This window comes from Diabrotica virgifera, chromosome 6, assembly GCF_917563875.1.
Source record: "Diabrotica virgifera virgifera chromosome 6, PGI_DIABVI_V3a".
Taxonomy (NCBI): Eukaryota; Metazoa; Arthropoda; class Insecta; order Coleoptera; family Chrysomelidae; genus Diabrotica; species Diabrotica virgifera.
Window position 1 is genome coordinate 31,084,352 of NC_065448.1, and position 21,907 is coordinate 31,106,258.

General features: G+C 33.5%; 1 protein-coding gene across 1 annotated transcript in view; it reads left to right on the forward strand.

Moving 5' to 3' along the window:
- The window catches only part of LOC114330376 (zinc finger SWIM domain-containing protein 5-like), a 576,978-nt gene that overhangs the window by 336,232 nt on the left and 218,839 nt on the right, over nt 1-21,907 (forward strand). The window lies entirely within an intron of this gene.

Here is a 21,907-nt window from a genome sequence, read left to right on the forward strand (position 1 = left end):
TGCACGTCTTCACTGCATGGCCGCTAGAACTTAATTCAATTCTTCTTGTCCTAATCTCGGACAAGATTTCTTTCTCCTCTAAATTCACCTCCCTTTCTCACAGCTATCACCTACTTTGACCAATAGTCATCATTCTGAACATTTTCCTACTAATCACATAGTTGGAAAATAATACTTAGGCCATCCTATTATGGTCATACGTTTCTTTTTCGGCCAATCACCATCGCTGTCCTTTTTGTAACCATTTAAGGATTTCCACGAAAGTTACTGCGTTGCAATTTCTGTGGAGTTCCTAGATTTCTATCATTCAAACACTTAGCAATATCTCCTATTCTTATTTTTATGAGACATATCCTGTTGCAAAGTAAATAACTCCTAGGAAATCTGTCTCCGAGCCCTAAAATCTCTTTGTATTTTTACTGACTGCAATAGCCAAATTACCCACTTAGGCATATTCCATTTCTTAGAATATTAATCTTTCCGCTTTCACGGGTGATCTTATGAGAAACGCCTTGGGTGTTACTTTACGTCGAATTTTCTATCGATAACGACAGAGTCGGACTTTGCGATATTTAGGCTGTGGTTTTTCAGCATGTTTCAATGTAAATGAGCCGCAATAACCAAAACAGAGACAGGATCGGTCAGAACATCACCATCTATGACTTTAACTTTGAGCGCGTTAGTGAAATTAAGTATCTTGGAACAACAATAACTGAAGACAATAAACGGATCACAAGAAATAAGCAATAGGATACCAGCCGGCGACAGATCTCTTTATGTCCTAAGTAAGACCCTGATAAATTTTTGAGTTGCGGTTTTGATAAAACAAAATTTTTGAGTTGCTTTCCTAGAACTTGCTTAAATAATTATTCATAGTAAATTATAATGGTAGGGGAGCCCAAGTGGGGATTTTTGCAGTTACTCGTGTGCGTCAGATTATCACATGGGGAGAAACATTGTACCCTGTAAATGTACCCCTACCATATTATATTGGATCTAAATATAGGGGAGTTCGTTAAGGGGGTGCCGAAAAAAATTGTATCCTTAGAAAAGCTCGAAATCGTCAGATTAAGATAAGGTAAGTTAAGTATGATCGAAGCGAAGATCGGTGGGATATGCGCATTTTATCAATGAAATTCGATATTTTAAGACATTCTAGAAGCCACTACAGATAAAATGTTTTAACAACCCATTGATCATTCCGAATTAGTGGATGGACACCCATTAATCATTCCGAATTAGTGGATGGACATTAGTAAAGTTGAAATAATTAAGACGATAATGATTTAATGAGTGAAATTTAAAGTTTTTTCTACTTTAATGACAAGCTCATTAGCAGAACCAAATTAAAAATTATTTTGCACATCATATTTAAAACATTATTTGGTTGAAAAATCTCATTTTTGTTGGCAAAAAAATATATTAATTTGTCTGGACTAAATTACAGTTCTGTTTATCTTAAAAGATGTAGGTATGTTACTATCAACATTAACACAGTGTTGCCAAACTGAATTTTGTTATTTTGAGTATAAATTTTCCCAGCGATCTCCGAGGGTACAATACAAACAGGACAGTGTATATTTCAAAAATCTGACGGTTTGGGTAAGGAAATGGTGAGTCACAAAGTTTCACAAGAAAAAAGCGAATATTTCGAGAAATAAACGTCAGATCGAAAAACTAAAAAACACGTGTTTAATATTTTACAAAAATCTATCGAATAGTACCAAACACAACCCCCACGGAGACGGATGGGGGGTAAGTTTTAAATTTTAAATAGGAACCCCGCGATATTTCGCAAAATGAACATCAGGTCGAAAAACTCAAAAATACACGTATTCAATATTTTTGAAAAATATATCGAATGATACCAAATACGACCCCCCACGAAGCTGGGATGGGGGGTTACTTTAAAATCTTTGGATTCAGATTTGGATTCCTTACGTAAAAATAAGTAACATTTATTCGAGACATTTTTTCGAATTATGGATAGATGGCGCTGTAATCTAAAAAAAAAACGATTGTTGGAAATGGAAAATTAAATTAAAAATTAAAGTTTTAATTTTTAATTAAAGTTATAAAAAATTATAACTTTAACTTAAAATTAAAGTTTTAATTAAAAATTAAAACTTTACTTAACTTTTTTTGGTTTTAGGGCCTAATCTTCACAACCCAATAGGTCCCTATAACGCTCGAGTAACTGCAAATTTAGCATACTTTCCTCCCCTACTATAAGAAAACAACTCATAATATTAACCAGACATAATGTAGGTTGGTTGCTGTTTAATTTGTATTTATTTTATTTTTTTATTTTAACGTTTTTGGCGGAATATCAAAATGTCGTGTTGGTTTTATCTACTTTTTCTCATACAGTAATATAATATCACGATACATTGTAAACTTTTGACATTATGCGCTACCCTATTCGTAGAATTAAGTCTCCCAGATCGATGACGCGGTCCTCCCCGATGGCTCGCGGTAAAATGTCATAAATCGCCGCCCCTGTTTCTGACGCCTTTCCTCGCTCGCGATTTTCCGAAATCGTCCAACGACCAATGGTAAAATCTTTAAGGTCATCTTATAGTGGCTTACACATGGGGATTGAAGCCCCAAGACAGATACTTCGTCCAGTTATGCGAATAAACTTTTGAGAGCGGGTCTTTGCCCAAATAATGAGCGGCAGTTCGTTAATGTGACTTTTGGAATGAACTTGAAACAGTTGATTTACTTAATAAATAATAACTACTTGTGGTAATGTCATATATAATTCGGGATCATTTTGGACAAGCTATTTTTATGCTCTTTTTTTACCAAAACTCAATGTTTCATAATTTTCTATCGCAACTGTAAAGAGTTTTGATCTTCTTGACTTTAAACATTGTTTCCTGTCGTCTCTACATATGTTTTAAGTACTGCCTTGCAACCCTTTCTTTTGCATAATTTAGCATAATTCATGCATTCATATCAGTTTTTATTACAACTAAGGAATTCAAGAATTCAACCTAAAAAAGTTTCATCAAATCATCATCATCGTTAGCCGTATTGAATTCACTGCTGAATATATACCTTCCGTAAATAATTTCATTACATACGATCTTGAGCACCTTGAATCTAGTTGTAGTTGTGAATGCGCTGGATGTCGAGGCCTCCCTGATATTACGATAAATATCGTGTCGAAGTTCCCATTCTAAAATTTTCGTGGTCCATCGTTTTTCTCTAATTTTTCTCTTAACTATTTGATTTGAAACTGTGTCTCTGAGGGATATATTCAACATTGATCTCTGTGCCGTTTGTATTTTATTGATTACTTTTCTGGTAAGGGTCAATGTTTCTGCTCCATTCGTTAGAACTGGGAGTACACACTGATCAAAGACGTTCCTTTTCAAGCACATGGGATTTTCTGACTTAAAGACTTCCCTCAGTTTTCACTAGCTGCCCCAATGGTTTTGGTCAGTACAATTTTGGTCATGTACTGTGTTTCGGAAAAGTTCGTTTTAATGCCAAGTCGTGCACAAGGGCTCTGAAGGTCTTGAAGAAGTTGGTAGGCATGATCTACCCGGTCTGCAATAAGGACTATGTCATCTACATACCTAAAGTTGTTCAAAAACTCCTCAGTTATGTTGACTCTAATATTTTCCCAATTATTGTTTCTCGTCGCACTCTGTAATACAGCGTTGAATTGTTTAGGAGAGGTAATATCTCCTTGCCTAATACCCTTCTCCAAGGTAAATGTGTTTAACTTGAACATAAATCTATGCTAAACTGATGTCATCTTTTCCAAGTGTTTTGTTGTTCTTCCTTCATACATTCTAATGCTGGTTTAAGTTCCTCTAATTTTTGATTTTGTATTGCTGGTATTTCTACTTCTGGAATGTGATTTTGACTTCTACCTCTGAGTCCAGAACAAAGAAGAACCTCATGGTTGAAGAACTTGCGAGATTGGTATGGTGTTGATACAAGCATGCTATTTAGGGTGGCAGTGAATAAAATTTAGATAGCTATGATGGTAACCAACATTCTGAAAGGACATGGTACATGAAGAAGAAGAAGAATGTTATCATCTCGACTATATACTATTCTATAGTAATCTTCAATGATTATCAGGATTTCTTAGTATTCTCTTGTTTCTTTAGTGTTAAAGTTCGTTATGTCATGTCTTTCCTAACGGTTTTTGAAACGGTTTTTAATTCCTTAGCTATATAATGGTCGTTATGTGCTTATCTTTCATTTCGCTTCTTTTTTGCATTAGGTTCCTTGTGTTTTGTGTTTGTTTTATCATTTTTCCTTTTCCTTGTTTGCTTGCCTAGATGTTTCTTCTGTGCCTTCTTTAAGACACCCTCCAATGTTTCGTTAAGCTGTTCAATATTATACTAAATTTACAATCAAGATGCAGTAGAAATAAGCAAACCAAGACACGTTAAATGTTAATAGGAGCACTCCCGAATCATAATTTACAATTTATAAACTTTGGAAATCATGATTTGGGATTTACAATGTATATACATTGTAATTTATGATTCAGGAGTGCTCCAAGTAGCATTTAACGTGTCTTGGTCCTGGTTTGTTTATTTCTACCGCATCTTGATTGTAAATTTAGTATAGTTTCATCTTGCATGTCTTTCTATAGGTTATTACTTGTGTTTCTATACTATTCTATTTTATCCTGGTATGATATTTTGTTAGTAATCCAGTGAATGCGAGATTTTTAGTCCATGTTACCATATTTCTTCTTTCCTTCTTTACGTTCAAGACTGTCTTCGCTCTAACCATTCCATGGTCACTTCCGGTTGAAAATTGATTTAATGCAGTTACGTCTTGAACAGCGTCTTTTTTGTTAGTAAATATGAAGTCAATTGTTCATGAATTCGTTCCTGTTTAAGCCATTTGTTGATGCCAAGTCCATGTTGTTCACTTGTCGTCTTGGAATCTTCTAACCTGTTTAAAATATTTTATTTTCTTGCTTTATGCTGGCTATTCTGTATATGTTCGTTTCATCCTCTCTGGTATCAGTCGATCATAAAGACTTTTATTTTCTTCTTCTTTAGCTTTTCCTACTGCTGATTTGGTTTCCTATCCACCGTATAGCTTTGAAGAGCTATTAGAGAGTTATTGTCACCGGCAAATAAAGGATCCTTTATTACAGGATACTTTAATAAAGGACAAATACAGGACGGGTCTAAAAGAGTGGTATTGCAAACGCAGTTAAGGAATCTTTTATTTTGACAAATGACATGAAATATTTTTGTAAATATAAAAATAACCTATAAAATTCCATTTGTTGATAAAAGTTAAAATAAGATAATTGAAAAGAGTAAAACGTTAAATTTAATTATTTTGTCATTTAAAGATGTTTAGACAACAACTTATATCCCATAATACTACTCATCGTTCAATAATATGGAAGTGCAATTGGAAATACCTACTATTTTAGTAGTTTTTAAATACTTTTGGATTATGGGTATATAAAATGGGGAATTTCTGCAGAATATATTATTAGGGAATAGTGGATATCCAGTCCTCAACTACAACTACCTATGACACCATTGCAGAACATTCAGACAGAAGTTGTGTTTTATAATCAATCACAAACCCCTTCAAGAATTGTTATTGAAAGAACATTTGGTATTTTGAAGAGATTTCCCATTTTAACATATGTAATGAGATGCAAGTTACCTTTTGTTCAAAGAATAATATCAGCTTGTTCAGTTTTACATAATATTGCAGTAGATAATAGAGAAAACGTTGAAATACTGGCAAATGAGTGTGCTATTGATATTGATATAGAAGCTGTGGCAGTACATTTTCAACCAGGAGCTAATCTAATGCAACTAAATTGTGTGTGTGTGTTTGTTTAAAAATATTGTTCGACATTTAAAGCTAGCTTAAACTAATTTTATTTTTATTGGACTGCAGTTTGTTAATAAACTTATAAATAAATATAAATATTATATTGGTGACTGATTTTAAGTATTTTATGAGCATTAGCAGGTTTTAAATAATAAATTTATAAATATATACATGCTATTGGCGTTTGATCTTTTATCGTTTAAAATATGTTCATTGTTCATTAAGATCCATTATGGCCCTCTCTTTTCACCTCTGGATAACTAGTTATTAGGAAGTTTATCTGACAAGATACGAATAGATATCTGGCAGAGAAAAACTTCCCGTTAACTAGTTATCCAGGGCTGAAAAGACAGATACTAAGGATACTGTTATATAAACTTCCCAATAATTAGTTATCTGGAAATGAAAAGACCTCTAATATCTAATCTGTCAAATAAACTTCCCCATAGACAAAAATATAATAGAAGAATATGGTGGTTTTTTATTAATTTTTTTGGCAGTGTTTAAATAAACAAACACTGATGGCATGAAATGGATCACGAATCACGAATAAGGAGGTTCTAGGAGGAATGAAGAAAGAATTGGAGATTGTGTTTACCATAAAACTGCAGTATCTGGGACACATATGAGAAATCAGCACTGTTACTCCCTGCTGCAGTACATATTGCAAGGTACAGTCAAAGGTAAGAGAAGACCCAGTAGACGGAGAATATCAATGGAACTGTTTCGAATTGCAGCTAGCAAGGTTATGATTGCTAATATGATTTCCAACATTCGAAACGGATAGGAACCAAAAGAAGAAGATGGCATGAAAATGAAAGTGTATTAATACTTTTGATTAAAAACTTTATAGATTCTAATCTATAAAAGACTAAATTTTCAAAAATAAATAAGTACTTAAACCTTTGTTTTATTTTGTTAACCTAACCTGTTATATATCTGTTGAATTGAACTCTATTTTGAATCTAGAATTTTAACAAATCCTAACCTTCTTTAAAATTTATTGAAATTACCTCATATCTATAATAAATATTTATTTCTATACAAAAATGTAAAATATTGAGTTTAAATGAGTTAATGATAATCTATGTCTGATCATTGTAATTAATAACACTTTAAATTTATTTACATAATATTCCTTTTTACAACTTTTTGTAATCACTCAAGCTTCAATAAAATGTTCTTTTTTATATTCCTTTGGGTCAAAACATCAATAATCTATATCTGAGAATATTACTTAGAGTTCTTTTTAATAAATAAAACCCAACATACAACTTTAATGATGAAAGTTAATCAAATATCAATCCCACAATAAAAATGCAATAAAATTATCAATCAAAAGAAACGACAAGATAAATTCAAAATACAAGTGAAGTTAGACTTTTCTTCACATTTTTGACACATTATGTCAAAATAAAGGAACTTTTATTAAAAGAAGGGTGTCCTCGAATTTTCCTTAAATACAGGCGGCCTGTATTTTATTAAAGGACAAAAATAAAAGACGCAATACTGCGCATGCTTATATGACAAAATAAAGGATCTTTACAGGTCGACTAAAAAGACGTTGGCAATAACTCTCTATTTTCTTGCGAATCTTTTATTTTTTCTTGAAGGCTCCCACATTTCCAACGTTTCAACTCGTTTTTGTCAGCGTTTTTCAAGTTCCGTGTCTCTTTACATAGGTAATCATATAAGAATGTTGCGCTATATTTTATAACAAAATATAAATTCGAACTTAATCCAAATAGGTCAAAATGATACGGATAGTTGTAACAGTTCCAAAATAAGTTCACCTCTACTTGCCGCACTTGATGTGCCCTCTGATAAAATTATAATTTAAAAGATGCGCGAGAGGCTCGCATATGTCGAGTGATGTGCACGGTGCGGGTCTGAAGGGAGCGAGCGACCAGTGTACAGTGTACCCCCTTTTTCTATTTATGGGCCCAACGGGCCTGGCACACTCTCCTTCGCCCGCTCGCCGCAGATGTGAATACTAAATCAGAATTATCAAAAGGGACACAATGGCCGAGGCCATGTTCAATCCTTTCGTTTTGAATTATACAGAGCGATTTGAGTTGCATGGCGCTCCCTTGATACTATCCTCCACTAATTTGATTTATTAATGTCGAGTGTACTTTTGGATATCGGGTGGTATTCTTCTGACGATGATCGAGGTGGAACGACACATGGGATGAGCAGCCAGATGTTTATATCGATACTAACCCTTTATTTATGAGTGACCACGATAAACAAGCGTTTATTGTATCTTATATCTCTGTATAGTAAATGGACTGGCAAAAGGCTTCTAGAAAAGATTTTCGTGGGCACTTTGTTGCTAAAATGTAAAACCCATATTTTTTAGTTTCTAATATATTTGTTATGCAAAATCACTTGGTCGTCCAAAAATCGTTGCGGGAGGGGACCGGTGGGGAGCCTTACAAAAATAAACTGCAATTTTTTTTTCGTCGTTTTTCGGATGTGCAATATCCGAAAATTCATTCCTCAAAGTTGCATACCCATCCGGACATTAGAAATATTTATTTTTAATTTATAAAAATACGTCAAACCATTGTTGTATATGGAGCGCCTTCATATAAAATCACTTGCCCTGACAACCCATATTTTTAAAATCGTTTACATCGCTCTATCTCGAAAAATATTGGGTCTAGCAAAAAATGACTTTGTATAAACGTTATAGACCAAACATCAGAGAACATGTGAGTGTTTTTGGAATTGTGATTGGACAATTAGTTTATGAAGAAATTAAATAAATCGAACGGAATGTCACGACGGACAGTGGTGAACGCAGAGATGCGAGGAAGGGCGAGATTCTATGCGGGAGTCAACCCCTAATCGACTCTACTGACCGGGATGTTGTTAGGGTCGTTTTTGCCTTGAGATGCTGTTCTTTCTTTAAATTCTTTACTATTATAAGCTTTTTTATAAGTTTTAGCGCGAAATCCACTGAGATTTTAAGTGAGACATAATAAAGTTCTTCTGTGTTAATTATATTATTAAAAGTGATTAATTAAACCTATTGGTAAGTTAACAATATTGTACCTACTTATTAGTATTACAGCTAAAATTTTTTTGTATCCATCTAGAAATGGATTTAACAAACAGCAGCAGCTTTGACAGCTAACTTGAGTCAAAAATCAGATTAAGGCATGTTTCTTTCCGAAAATCTGATGTCGGATAAGACGTTTTTATTCAAAATGTGTGTCTTATTTGTTTGGAACGAGGAAGGTTGGTTAATTCTCAAGAAAGATCTAAAAAAAATTTATTCAATGCACGAGTGAACGTATGAAAAATTGTCATGACGATAATGATAAATATATGCGGCATATATTCTCAAAATTTGATGATCTACAAAATCAAGATTTTTTTAAATGGCACAAAAATTGTTACAAATCCTATACGAGCTCAAAGAACATTGCCTCGTACAAGTCAAAAAATACTAAACTGACATTTCGTAGAGAAGATATTTTTCAAAAACGGCCCTTGCGATCACCTTTTAATTCACAAAAGTGCATCTTTTGCACCGCTCACCGAAACAAAAACTATGCCAAGTTATGACTAATAATATACAAGAAAAAATAAGAGCTATATCACGAAGCAACCCTGTGTTCTTTGTGAGAACTGGAGACGACTTAATTGCCTCGGAAACAAAATATCATGCCGTTTGCGTTTCAAGTGAATTACACAATCTAAATAAAAAATCTGTTGGAAATACTGATATTAACAAAACAGAAAATGAAGCATTTGGAAAACTTTTGGAAGAAATATAGAAAGGGTTTTGAGAAAAGTAAAGGATACAATACAAAATCGATTGGCAAAAGGTATCGTGAAATTAGTGGCATTGACGACATAAGCGAGAAACAAAGAATTAAAAAAAAAGAAAAACCATTTTGGGGATGCTGTTGAATCAGTAAGGTCTCCTAGACAAAACGAGCCCACAATATTTTTAAGGAAGTTCTCGAAAGAACAGGCAATTGAGACAATCGTGCACAACCACGACGAATCTGACACTCTCAGTTTCAGTTTCGGTGCATCGGAGCAACACATTCTAGTCAATATCTGCCAAACTATCCGAAATGAGATAAACAAGATGTCAACTGAGCCCGACTTAAAAAAAATGAATGTTAGAGACTACCAAAAGTCTATTCCTGAAAGCTTGTATTCTCTTGTTAACCTTATAGTCCGAAATGAAAGCGATAATGAAAAGGAGACTGAAACCCTAACCATTGGCCAAGACATTATTTTTGCCTGCTCAAAGGGAAAAATAAAAACTCCAAAGCGTATTGGGCTAGGACTTTTAGTTCATCACTAAAAAAGATCAAAAAAACTCATTGAAGCAAAGCACGCCTGCGGTCATTCAATTTCATACATCAATACTCTTACGAGTGCGTAACAGCATCTCCCAAGAAGAAATTCAACTTTACTTGGAGAATTATCATGTGACCATACAGAGACAATTGGTACCCGACAGATTTGTCCAATTTGCCGCTGACAACATTGACATTTTGGAAGAGACCTTGGACAAATCACTTACTTTTCACGGAACCCAAATTGCTGCCTTCCAGAGAGGACCATTGAATGAAGATATACCTGGACAATTTAAATTTTGGCCATATAATCAGAAGCTGACAATACCTAATGATTTTCATCCCCTTCATAAAAGTTATTTTGAGAAATCAAAAAGAAAAGTACAATCAGAAGAAAATAAACTGAGCATAAAGAGCCAGAATCTTAATAATAACATACGATGTCGTAACATGGCATGGAGCATTTGCAGAATGAGGGACTCTGTTAGGAATGAAACCGTTATCCCACAGTGGTCAGGATTTCATAAACTGACTTTGGAGGATAAATCACATGTAACGACCTATGGCTACTTACCTTTTCTACCCCATGTCTCGTCAGAATATGATACCGTTTGGACTGTTATCAGAAAGTGCAGTGAAATTGCTAAGAAGCTAAATAACAGATACACCATACTGACATTTGACCAAGCGATCTATTATAAAGCTAAAGAGCTCCAATGGTCCAAGCCAGAAGACACATGGAATGTAGTTATTCGTCTAGGTGGCTTCTACATTGCTATGAACTTCCTCAAAATAATTGGTCAGTTTATGACAGATTCTGGACTTGCTGATATATGGTTGGACAGTGGTCTATATGCTCAGTCCACAATTGATGGTATTTTATCTGTTAAAAAGTACAATAAAGCTATACGAGCCCATAAGTTGACATCAAGCGAAGCTGTGTCATGATTATTAATAACTCTGTATAAGAATTGGCTTTTAGGCTGTGCTGGTCCTTCTGTATATATAGTAATTAAGAAATAGGTACGTAGATGTAATTGTTTGTATTACTATCCTTTGTTCTTGATTCCGAAATTAATTCCAGGGAAAACCGATGCCATTTTAGATAATATGTACATACCAAGCTTTTGAACTTTAACCATTTTACGACGTCCTTAACCCTACGTTAGGCGCGTCGTTATTGCTGACAAGCTTAGGCGCGTGGTCTACGATCGTAGACCAATAGTTTTTTGTCGTATAATACCGGATTTTGGCAAAATTAACAAATTAGTGGTTAATAACATGTTTATTTATGTTCGTACTTTGATATTAGATATGTTTTGTTCCTTGGCTTTTCTCATTTTGACAGTGGTAAAATTAAAAACCAAGTCATGATTTTTTGGGTCTTTATTCGCAAGTAAATGAAAATGGTCACAAAAATAAGCTCAATTTAGTAAAAAATACAAAATATTTTTTATCTTTGAACTTATAGAATGACCAATAGGGATAAATAATAAAGAATAGAAATAAAAAGTAAAAAAAGAACAAAACTATTAAGTGGTCAAAGTGGCACAATTTTAGTCCGTCAATCATTCAGTGCAAATATCCCCAAAATGATCCTTAAATGCAAATGTGTCACATCTTTAGCATGCCCTTCTTGTTGACATATTGCAAATTCATGCACAAATACAACTTCGTCCCATGTAATTTGTTGGAATATTAGGGGAAGGGGGTACGACTTCTTGAACTCCGAGCAGTACGCGAGCTCGTCGTCTAAGTTTTCTTAGCAGGGAAGGCATAGTTGATCCATATTCAATTTGCTGTTTGATTAGTTCCCATGCTAAGTTTTCAATGAAGTCGCTTCTTGAAACATTTTCATTTATGTTATTAGCTTTATATACACAGCAGGCTACATATTAGTTTTATATATATGTACAACTAAAAACTGGAACGCGCTTAGCCGCGTGGTCTACGGTTGTAGACCAGTGCTCTTTGAATAATAGTAAAAAAATAATGCAAACAGATCGGCGGCGTTTAGCAAACTGAAGAGTAAGTTGGAAGTATTAGTGACAGCTACTAAGCGGGATGGAGGCGTATGTGCAGTTTTATGCAATTGGCGACCACTTAAAGGAGAGTGGTCTACGATTGTAGACCACGCGCCTAACGGAGGGTTAATAAGGTTTATAATGATAAAACAATTGAATCTGTAAGAACATTTTTGGGGATACCTCGACGTACTAAGTCATCTAGGGCTCGATAACACGGAACGAGTCCTACCAGATCTCAATCCTTTTGATATCGTAAGTATCTGTGATAAGTGAATTTTCCCCTTTGAGGGAGTGTGAGTCGTATGGCTAAATCTGGATAAACATAATAATAATAATAATAATAAGTATACAACAGTACCTTAAATATATACAACAATACCTATTATTAATATTATGATAATATAACTACTACTATCACTTAACACGTACAATATTCCAAAAGTGTTAATATGACAACAAAACGAGCCAAAAAAGTCTCTATTTAGTACGCTAGCAGTATTCATCACCACTAAAATCGGCTTCACAATGAAAAAACGACCCTAACAACATCCCGGTCAGTAGAGTCGATTAGGGATTGACTCTCGCATAGAATCTCGCCCTTCCTCGCATCTCTGCGTTCAGCACTGTCCGTCGTGACATGCCGTTCGATTTATTTAATTTTTTCTTAAACTAATTATCCAATCAAAATTCCAAAAACACTAACATGCTCTCTGATGTTTGGTCTATAACGTTTATAGAAAGCCATTTTTTGCTAGACCCAATATTTTTCGAGATAGAGCGATGTAAACGATTTTAAAAATATGGGTTTTCAGGGCAAGTGATTTTATATGAAGGCGCTCCATATACAACAATGGTTTGACGTATTTTTATAAATTAAAAATAAATATTTCTAATGTCCGGATGGGTATGCAAATTTGAGGAATGAATTTTCGGATATTGCACATCCGAAAAACGACGAAAAAAAAAATTGCAGTTTTTTTTTTGTAAGGCTCCCCACCGGTCCCCTCCCTCAACGATTTTTGGACGACCAAGTGATTTTGCATTACAAATATATTAGAAACGGGATAGCACAATAGGATCCCTTTTAAACTATACTAATAGACCAGCGTTTCCCAAAGTTTTTTGGTCGAGGAGCACTATTCAGCACAGAACTTCTGTAGGGAGTACTTACCATATTGCACCTGAAACCTATATAGGTGCCACTGAGAACGAGAGATATTAGTTGGGGGGGGGGGGGGGGGATATTAACTATTACATTTTCTATTGACTTTATTCATTTTTTTCAATCGCAAACATAAGAAACTTAATTACATATAACGAAAAACGCAAATAAAATGAACAAACAGATCCTATTTCTAAAATCTTAAAAAACGTAATGTCTTCATTTTAATGTGAAGAATGAGGCTGCCTTGATTTGCACAGGTTAGTAATATTCAGTTGAATTTGGGATAACTGCAATCGAATGTCAGGTTCCGCATTCAGTCGAGATTTATATTTTGTTTTAGTGGCCACATAGGCAGGGAATGCTGCTTCACATAAGTATGTTGTTGTAAAAGGGAGAAGAATAATTATTTTCGCTTTATCTGACAACATTCTTTGAGTTGACACCAAAAATCAACTAGCTATTTACTAATGTTTGTTTATCGCAGAATGCGATGTCAAATCTATCAGGCATTTATACTGCTAAGCATGTTAAGGAAGCTGGTTTTTTTAACATTTCAATTTATGGATCTGCAGCCCAGAAGTTTTCTTTAATTTTGTCGTGGAATTCCTCAGGAAAATAATTATGGAAGTTTTCAAGTATATTTAGCAGATGAGTGTGAAACTCGTTAAAGACAGCTTCAGTTATGTCCGATTCCAGTTCTTCTCCAAATTCTGTGATTAGTGGAAAGCTATCCAGATTTTTATTTTTCACCGAATCTGCCCAAAAAATTAATTTCTTCCTATATGCTTGTATTTTATCATTGGCGTTAAAGACAGTTATTGTCTTTCCCTGAAGTGAAAACTTTATTGACCTTGTTAAAAATATCTATTAAATATGCCAATTTAATTAACCAATGCTCGTTACACAATCGATCACCCAAGGCAAAATTCCTGTCAATTAGGAAGGTTCTAACTTCAGCTCTCATTTCAAAGAGCCTAGCTAAACATTTGCCGCGAGAATGCCACCTTACTGTCGTATAAAGAAGTAAAGACGAATGTATACTGCCCATAGTGCCCATGTCATCGCACATCACTCTAAACAGCCTTGTACTCAGTGGTCGTGATTTGATAAAATTAATTATCTTCACGGTTTCGTCCAAGACTACTTTTAAAGAAGGCGGCACTTTTTTCACAGCGAGGCTATGACGGTGGAGGATACAGTGGATACTCCTGGATTCCTTGTCTTTTCCTTTATTCTTAAAATGACGCCCGACGTTCTTCCAGTCATCACTACCCAGTTAGGTACCGTTCGACAGAATGGCTCCTAGCCGAGTTCCATCTTCTTCTATAGGCAGCGAATGCGTTAAAGAGTTTTCACCCATATCTTGGTGGCTCAAGCATGTCAAAAAACCTGTAAAGAGCACTGATGATGAATTTTTTAGTTCAAAAACGTTTTGTGATGTAGCCCGTTACGGGATTTTAAATAAAATATACCTTTTATAAAGGATTTTACTAATTTTTTGTGAAAAAATAAAACCTTATTTTGTAAAAGGTATATTTAAAATCCCTAAAAAGGGCTATATCACAACAACAACAAAACGTTTTCGGAATCAATATTCCATCATCAGTGTTATCACAGGTTTACATGCTTTAAGCCACCAAAATATACGGATAAAAACCGAAATAAGATCCGATTTTAAAGGATGTTAAAAATATTTCCAGATTAACTCCTGGCATCACATGACATCAACCATATTGGTTGGAAAATTTGTAGGTAGGACCTTGCATGGCAGAGTTTAGGTGATAATAGCCCCCCTTTTAGGGATTTTAAATATACCTTCTACAAAATAAGGTTTTTATTTTTTGTGATACAGTAAGGTCTCTTTTTATGCGGATTATTTTTATGCGATTTTTAATTTATGTGGTTGGTATTTCATTCAAAAATGTAACAATTAGTATAATTAATATTAACTATTCCCATCCAGTAGTCTGAGGGCCGGTTGTTCGAACGCTAATCAACAATGATCATTATTAAATATTTAATTACTGTCACCAAAACTGTCAATGTCAACTTTGTTTGGGTTGCTGAAAACATAATTAATTACAATTATGAGATTTAATATTAATTATGTTAATAATTATTGTTATATTAATTGATTATAGTCTCAGAATTGTAATTAATTATGTTTTAACAATTGACATTGATAGTAATTAATTATTTGATAATGATCATTGTTGATTAGCGTTTGAACAACCGGCCCTGAGAGTTTGCAATTCGGGTATTCCCTTGTTACATGATGTACCATGCAGCTATTATATCAATCTGAATTTCGCATTGAAAGGTATTAGGTTAGAATCTGGATCCCGCGTATAAAAAGAAGTTGATTAATAGCAAGCTGAAAATTTTTTAATAGCTTAAGAGTGTCTAGTCGGACAAACTTTGATATATGGGAACACTGGAACAAGGGAAGTTTTAATTGTGGAACAGGTTAAAAATTTGGAACGGTCATATCACGAAAACGTCACATGTATTTTGTCCGACAGAACTTCCAATTGATTTGTTACCCTTTCATTAAACTCTAAGGCAAAAATCAGACTGCAATTTGTCACCAAATAGGCATTTTAATGAGTGGAACACGTAGAACATGTCAAATGACAGGAATTATAACAGGTGATAAATAGCAGTCTGATTTTTGCATGAGAGTTTAATGAAAGGGTAACAAATCAATTGGAAGTTCTGTCGGACAAAATACATGTGAAGTTTTCGTGGTCTGACCGTTAAAAATTTTTAACCTGTTCCACAATTAAAACTTCCTTTGTTCCAGTGTTCCCATATATCAAAGTTTGCCCGACTAGAGCTTAAGCTATTAACAAATTTTCAGCTTGCTATTAATCAACTTTTTTTCTTACGCGGGATCCAGACGTACATAATATACGTATTAGTCCAAGTAATAAAGCTTAAAATTCAATTCGCAATTTTTACAGAATGGATCGATTTGCTTGAAAATTTGAGAATAAGTAGTGGATAGTCCAAGGATCAAAATATATATAAGGCCGAAAGGCGCTTTAACCGTGGGGGTGATTGCCACCCCATGTCGGGGGTGGAATGTTTTTATTTTATTTTGTCCGCCAAAGTTGTTAAAAACATTAATTCTAAGCCAAAAACGTTCTATACATTTTTTTGATAAAATTAATAGTTTTCGATTTATTCGCTATCGAAAGTCTTAGTTTTATAGCGAAAAAATAAATGTTTTTAGTCAGTTTTCTGCTAATAACTCAAAAAGTTTTCGTTTTATCAAAAGAACTTTACTTAACAAAAATGTACCTTTAAAAAAATAAACAAAACGGTTTTTTTAATTTTCTTTAAGACCAATAGTAATCGAGCTATACTTTATTATATATTAGCTCTTCCTCGTCAAATGCTTAATATTGTATTTTCAAAGTCAAAAAACGAGAAAACTATACATTTTTCGAGGATAACTTGTTTAAACTAATTTGAAGTATTTAGAAATATCTATCTCCTGAAATAAAAAAGTAGTCTCTAGCTCAAAAATTAAGTGACTTATAATAAAAAGAATGTCAGTCCCTATTTTTTTCAGCGAAAAAGTGATCGGAAACTTCACTCTACTCACCACCCAAATTAAAATTAGTCATTGACCTTATTTGGTCTTCTTTATTTATGTATTATTAATAGGTTCAAGAGGTTTGACCGGCTTATAATAATTAGTTTTAAAAAAAATGGAGTTAAAAGCGAATAACGAATTTTTGTAGTTTGGCAAATTCTTTGGCCCTTTTCTTCATAATAGAAAGATTATCATCAGAGATACAAAAAAATATTTAAATAAAAAATTGTCGATTATTTAACTTTCAAGAAGACGGTGTAAAAAAATTTTTTTCATGGTAAAAATTGAGTGAGCTATTGACAGTTAAAACTTGCAAAAATAATAACATGCAAAAACCACCTTTCCCAACCCTTTCAAAGTCACCTCTTTTTGCGACTGAGTATTTTAAAAGGATTTATTATTAATATCCTTATAGAGCTTATAAAAACCTACAAAATTCTTTTTTTAATAAACTTTCTAAAGTAAAAAATAAAAAAGCTACGGTTAAAAAATCAATATATTTTTTTGAAAAAAAAAAGGAGAATTCCAATTGGAAGCATAATAATGTAAGTTAGCGATGTTTTTAGTCCTTGGCCTTATCTATTCTTCTTTATTTATGCATTTTTAATAGATTTCAGAAGTTTGTCTGGCTTATAATGATTAGTTTTTAAAAAACTGGAGTTAACAACGAATAACGAATTTTTGTAGTTTTGTAAAAAACGCCATTTTCTTCAGAATAGAAAGATTAGCATCAGAGATACGAAAAAATGTTTAAATATGAAATTGTAGGTTATTTAATTCTTGAGAATTTGGTTTAAACAACTTTTTTCTACGACAAAAATTGAGTGAATCGTAAATGAGTATAATATCGGAAAACATTGATTTTTTCGATATAAAACTAACACTTTCGATAGCGAATAAATCGAAAACTATTAATTCTATCAAAAAAATGTATAGAACATTTTTTGCTTAAAATGAACGTCTTTATCAACTTTTGCGGTCAAAATGTAATAAAAATTTTTCACCCTCTAGATGGGGTGGCAACCACCCCCATGGTAAAAGCGCCTTTTGCCATCATATAGATTTTGATCCTTGGACCATCCACTACTTATCTTTAAATTTTCAAGCAAATCGACCCATTCTGTAAAAATTGCGAGGTGAAAAGCTTCAGTTCCTGGACTATATAACCTGTAATTGTTTTGAAATTAAATTTAAATGTTGCTAAGTTTCGTAAAGTTTTATGTTCCATTAGAACAGGTTTTTGCAATCTCAATATCGTTAGTCTGCGTTTTTAATTTCTTCTTTAAGATTCTATTTGGCCCAATGAAGAAAAAAAACATCAGACACAATTTTTGGTGGACAAACGTCCACCATTTTATGTGATTTTAGAAAATCACGGAACGTATGGAACTACGTACGGAACCTACTTTTTCAATGCAAAAGTCTTTTTTATGCGATTTTTTTATATGCGGTTTTCTGAAGAACGTATCCATCGTATAAAACGAGACCTTACTGTATATGGTATACAGCCAGTTACAGGAATACACAGTTCCTTGTGATATTTTTAATTTTTTGTGATTAATGGTATACAGTCAGTTACAGGATTTATTTTCCTTGTGGATTTCATGTTTCAATTAAATATATAATTTTTACTGGCATCTCTCTATTTCTTTCTTTTTATATTGAATTCAGTCGTGCACTTTCCCGTCAGTCTCTGGAAAACGTTCTATCCACTTTGAGCACCTGGTATCTTTATTAAGTTCGGAAGCACTGGAAACAACATAGGAGTCTGGAAAAGTGTCAAGAAAGTTTGTCGAACAAAATGGCAGCGACTTGATGGGGAGAACAGACTACTACGGAGACTTTTGTATAAAAAGTTGATTAGGAACGCAATGGGAAATGTTGCGGAGATTATTAGGAAATTGATAAGACTTCGAAAGTTTCTGAAAGATGTTGTCAACGCTATGTTGACGATTTGGAATGTGCGACCGAGATAAACTTATCTTGCATTTATATAGTTATTCTCACAAATCTCAAAAGTGTAAATATGTTTTATACATTCAGGAAATTTGTAATCGTAAGTAAGTGTTTTATTAATATTAAGAGCACGGTGTATTTATTTAAATCCTTCAAATCGTTTAAGGTGCTTGCGTTATTTTATTACCTGAACACGTTTTGAGACAAGAGGGAATCTACAATATGCATTCTTCTTCTTCTTCAGGTGCCATCTCCGCTACGGAGGTTGGCAATCATCATAGCTATTTTAATTTTTGAGGCAGTAGCTCTAACTACACTGCGCGTCATAGAAAACGGGCACCCTAAAAAATGGGTCATTTTTGATGTCGCGTATCTCCTTAACCTGTTGTCCGATTTAAGTGATTTTTTGAACATGTTATAGCCTTATTCTTTGTCAATATCCCTGTAATAATATTTTTGCTAAACAGGTAAATTTTCATTGTATAACGGGTGTACGAATCAAACTGTGTTTTTTTCTCAAAGTTCGCAACACCCTGTGGAATATTCTAGCCTTTATAAAATACTGAAATTAAATCCCGACTATAGCCTCAGGTTTTCTGAACATTCTGTTTTTTGACTCATCCTCTTATGTTGGATAATACAAAAGTTATGTACTTTAACAACTAGTCATGTTCTTCATCAGTATACATGTAGGTTGTTTGTAAATAAGTGCGACAAACTTTGAGGGGCAATTCTGCATGAAAAAATAATGAGCGTTTGCTTTATAAATTAATGTCCGCAAATGCTTCGTTTACGAGATACGGGATGTTGAATTTTTTTTACAAACTGACGATTTATTTTATTGCCCTAAAACCGGTTGAGATATGCAAATGAATTTTGGTAGGTTCTAAGAGATAGTTATTGCAAATTTTTTGACTTGCAATCAAGAATTTTATATTCACTATTGGCGTGCATACGGGTAATATGACCGATCATATTACCCGTATGCACGCCAATGGTGAATATAAAATTCTTAATTGTATGTCAAAAAATGTGCAATAACTACGTCTTCAAACCCACCAAATTTCATTTGCATATCTCAACCGGTTTTAAAGCAATAAATAAATCGTCAGTTTGTAAGAAAAAATTCAACATTCCGTATCTCGCAAACGAAGCATTTGCGGACATACGATTATAAAGCAAACTGTCATTATTTTTTAATGCAGAATGACTCCTTAAAGTTTGTTGCACTTGTTTAGAAACACCCTGTACTGAAAAAGAACATGGCTAATTGTTAAAGTACCTAACTTTTGTATTATCCAACACAAGCGAATGAATCAAAAACAGAATGTTGAGAAAACCTGAGGCTATTGTTGGATTTTAATTTCAGTATTTTTTAAATGCTAGGATATTCCACAGGGTGTTGCGAACTTTGAGAAAAAAACACAGTTTGATTCGTACACCCGGCATACAATAAAAATTTACCTGTTTAGCAAAAATATTATTACAGGGATATTGACAAAGAATAAGGCTATAAGATATTCCAAAAATCACTTAAATCGGACAACAGGTTTAGGAGATACGCAACCTCAAAAATTACCCATTTTTTAGGGTGCCCGTTTTCTATAACGCGCAGTTTAGTTGTTTTGAGCTGCATCCACAAACCATTCTCTCAGGTTCTTCAGCCATGAAATTCGTCTTCTTCCGATGCTTCTTCTGCCATCTATCTTTCCTTGCATTATGAGGCGCAGGAGACTTCTGCAGACTTCTGCAGACTTCTCGCCCCGCATCACATATCCGAGATACTGTAGTTTTCTTTCTTTAATTGTAAGTTCAACTTCCTTCTCTTTACCTATTCTTCTCAGTTCTTCGTTGTTCGTAACTCTATCTACCCAGGAAACCCTCATAATTCTTCTATAGGTCCACATTTCAAAGGCGTTAAGTCGTTTTATTGTCTCTACATTTAACGTCCATTAAGGAGTACTTTAAAAGATAACGTTAAATCTTTGTTACATAGGACCTTTTCATTTTCATAAAATTAGAACGTGCTTTTTCGATTCTGACTTTGATTTCTGCACAGTAGTCATTATTTTCTGTTATAAGTGTTCCTAAGTAAGTGTACTTTTTTACTCTTTCAATCTGCTGGCCCTCTACTATCAAGATTTTGTAATTATTATGGTTGTTTTTACTAATTTTCATAAACTTCGTCTTTTTGATATTGAGAGAGAGTCCGTACTCCCTACTACACCTTACTATTTTACTCATGAGTCTTTGCAGGTCTTGTAAACTATCGGCTATTATTACTATAGATAGATATTTATTTATTTATCATAATAGATAATACACAAGACAGAAACATTGCACTCCACACCTGTACAAATTACATAAGAATTGTCAAGGCAAGGAGCGCTGTATAATTATCATAAAGTATTACAAAAAATTTTTACAAAAATTAAAAACATGAGACTAAACAAATAAAGAAATAAGCATTGTCAAATTAAATTAATCAGAAACATTCAATATATAAATAAAAAAAGAAAAAATAAAATAAAAATAAAAACACTGGAAGTACAACAAACATTGCCAATTGGTTTCTAGGTCTTAGTTTTAATATAATGGACTAATAATCTCTTAAAGATAGTTGCATTATGGCTATTTTTAATGTGATAAGGTATATTATTGAACTGTACAATTCCTTTATGAAACAAGCTTTTCATTGAACTGGACTTGTTGGTTGTTCTAACATAAAAATTTATTGAATTTGCAGCTCTAGTGCTATGCTCATGAACATTTGCTATCGGGACCAACTGACTGTTCAAATACTCAGGCAATAAATGGTTTACCATCTTAAATAAGAATGTCATAGATTGGACATACATAAAATGTTCAACTTTTAACCAATTTAAAGTTTTCAGCATATCTTGAATTCGAGTATATCGATTGTATCTCAATATTACTCGCATAGCCTTATTTTGGAGAATTTGAAGCCTGTCATAATTAGAACATCCTG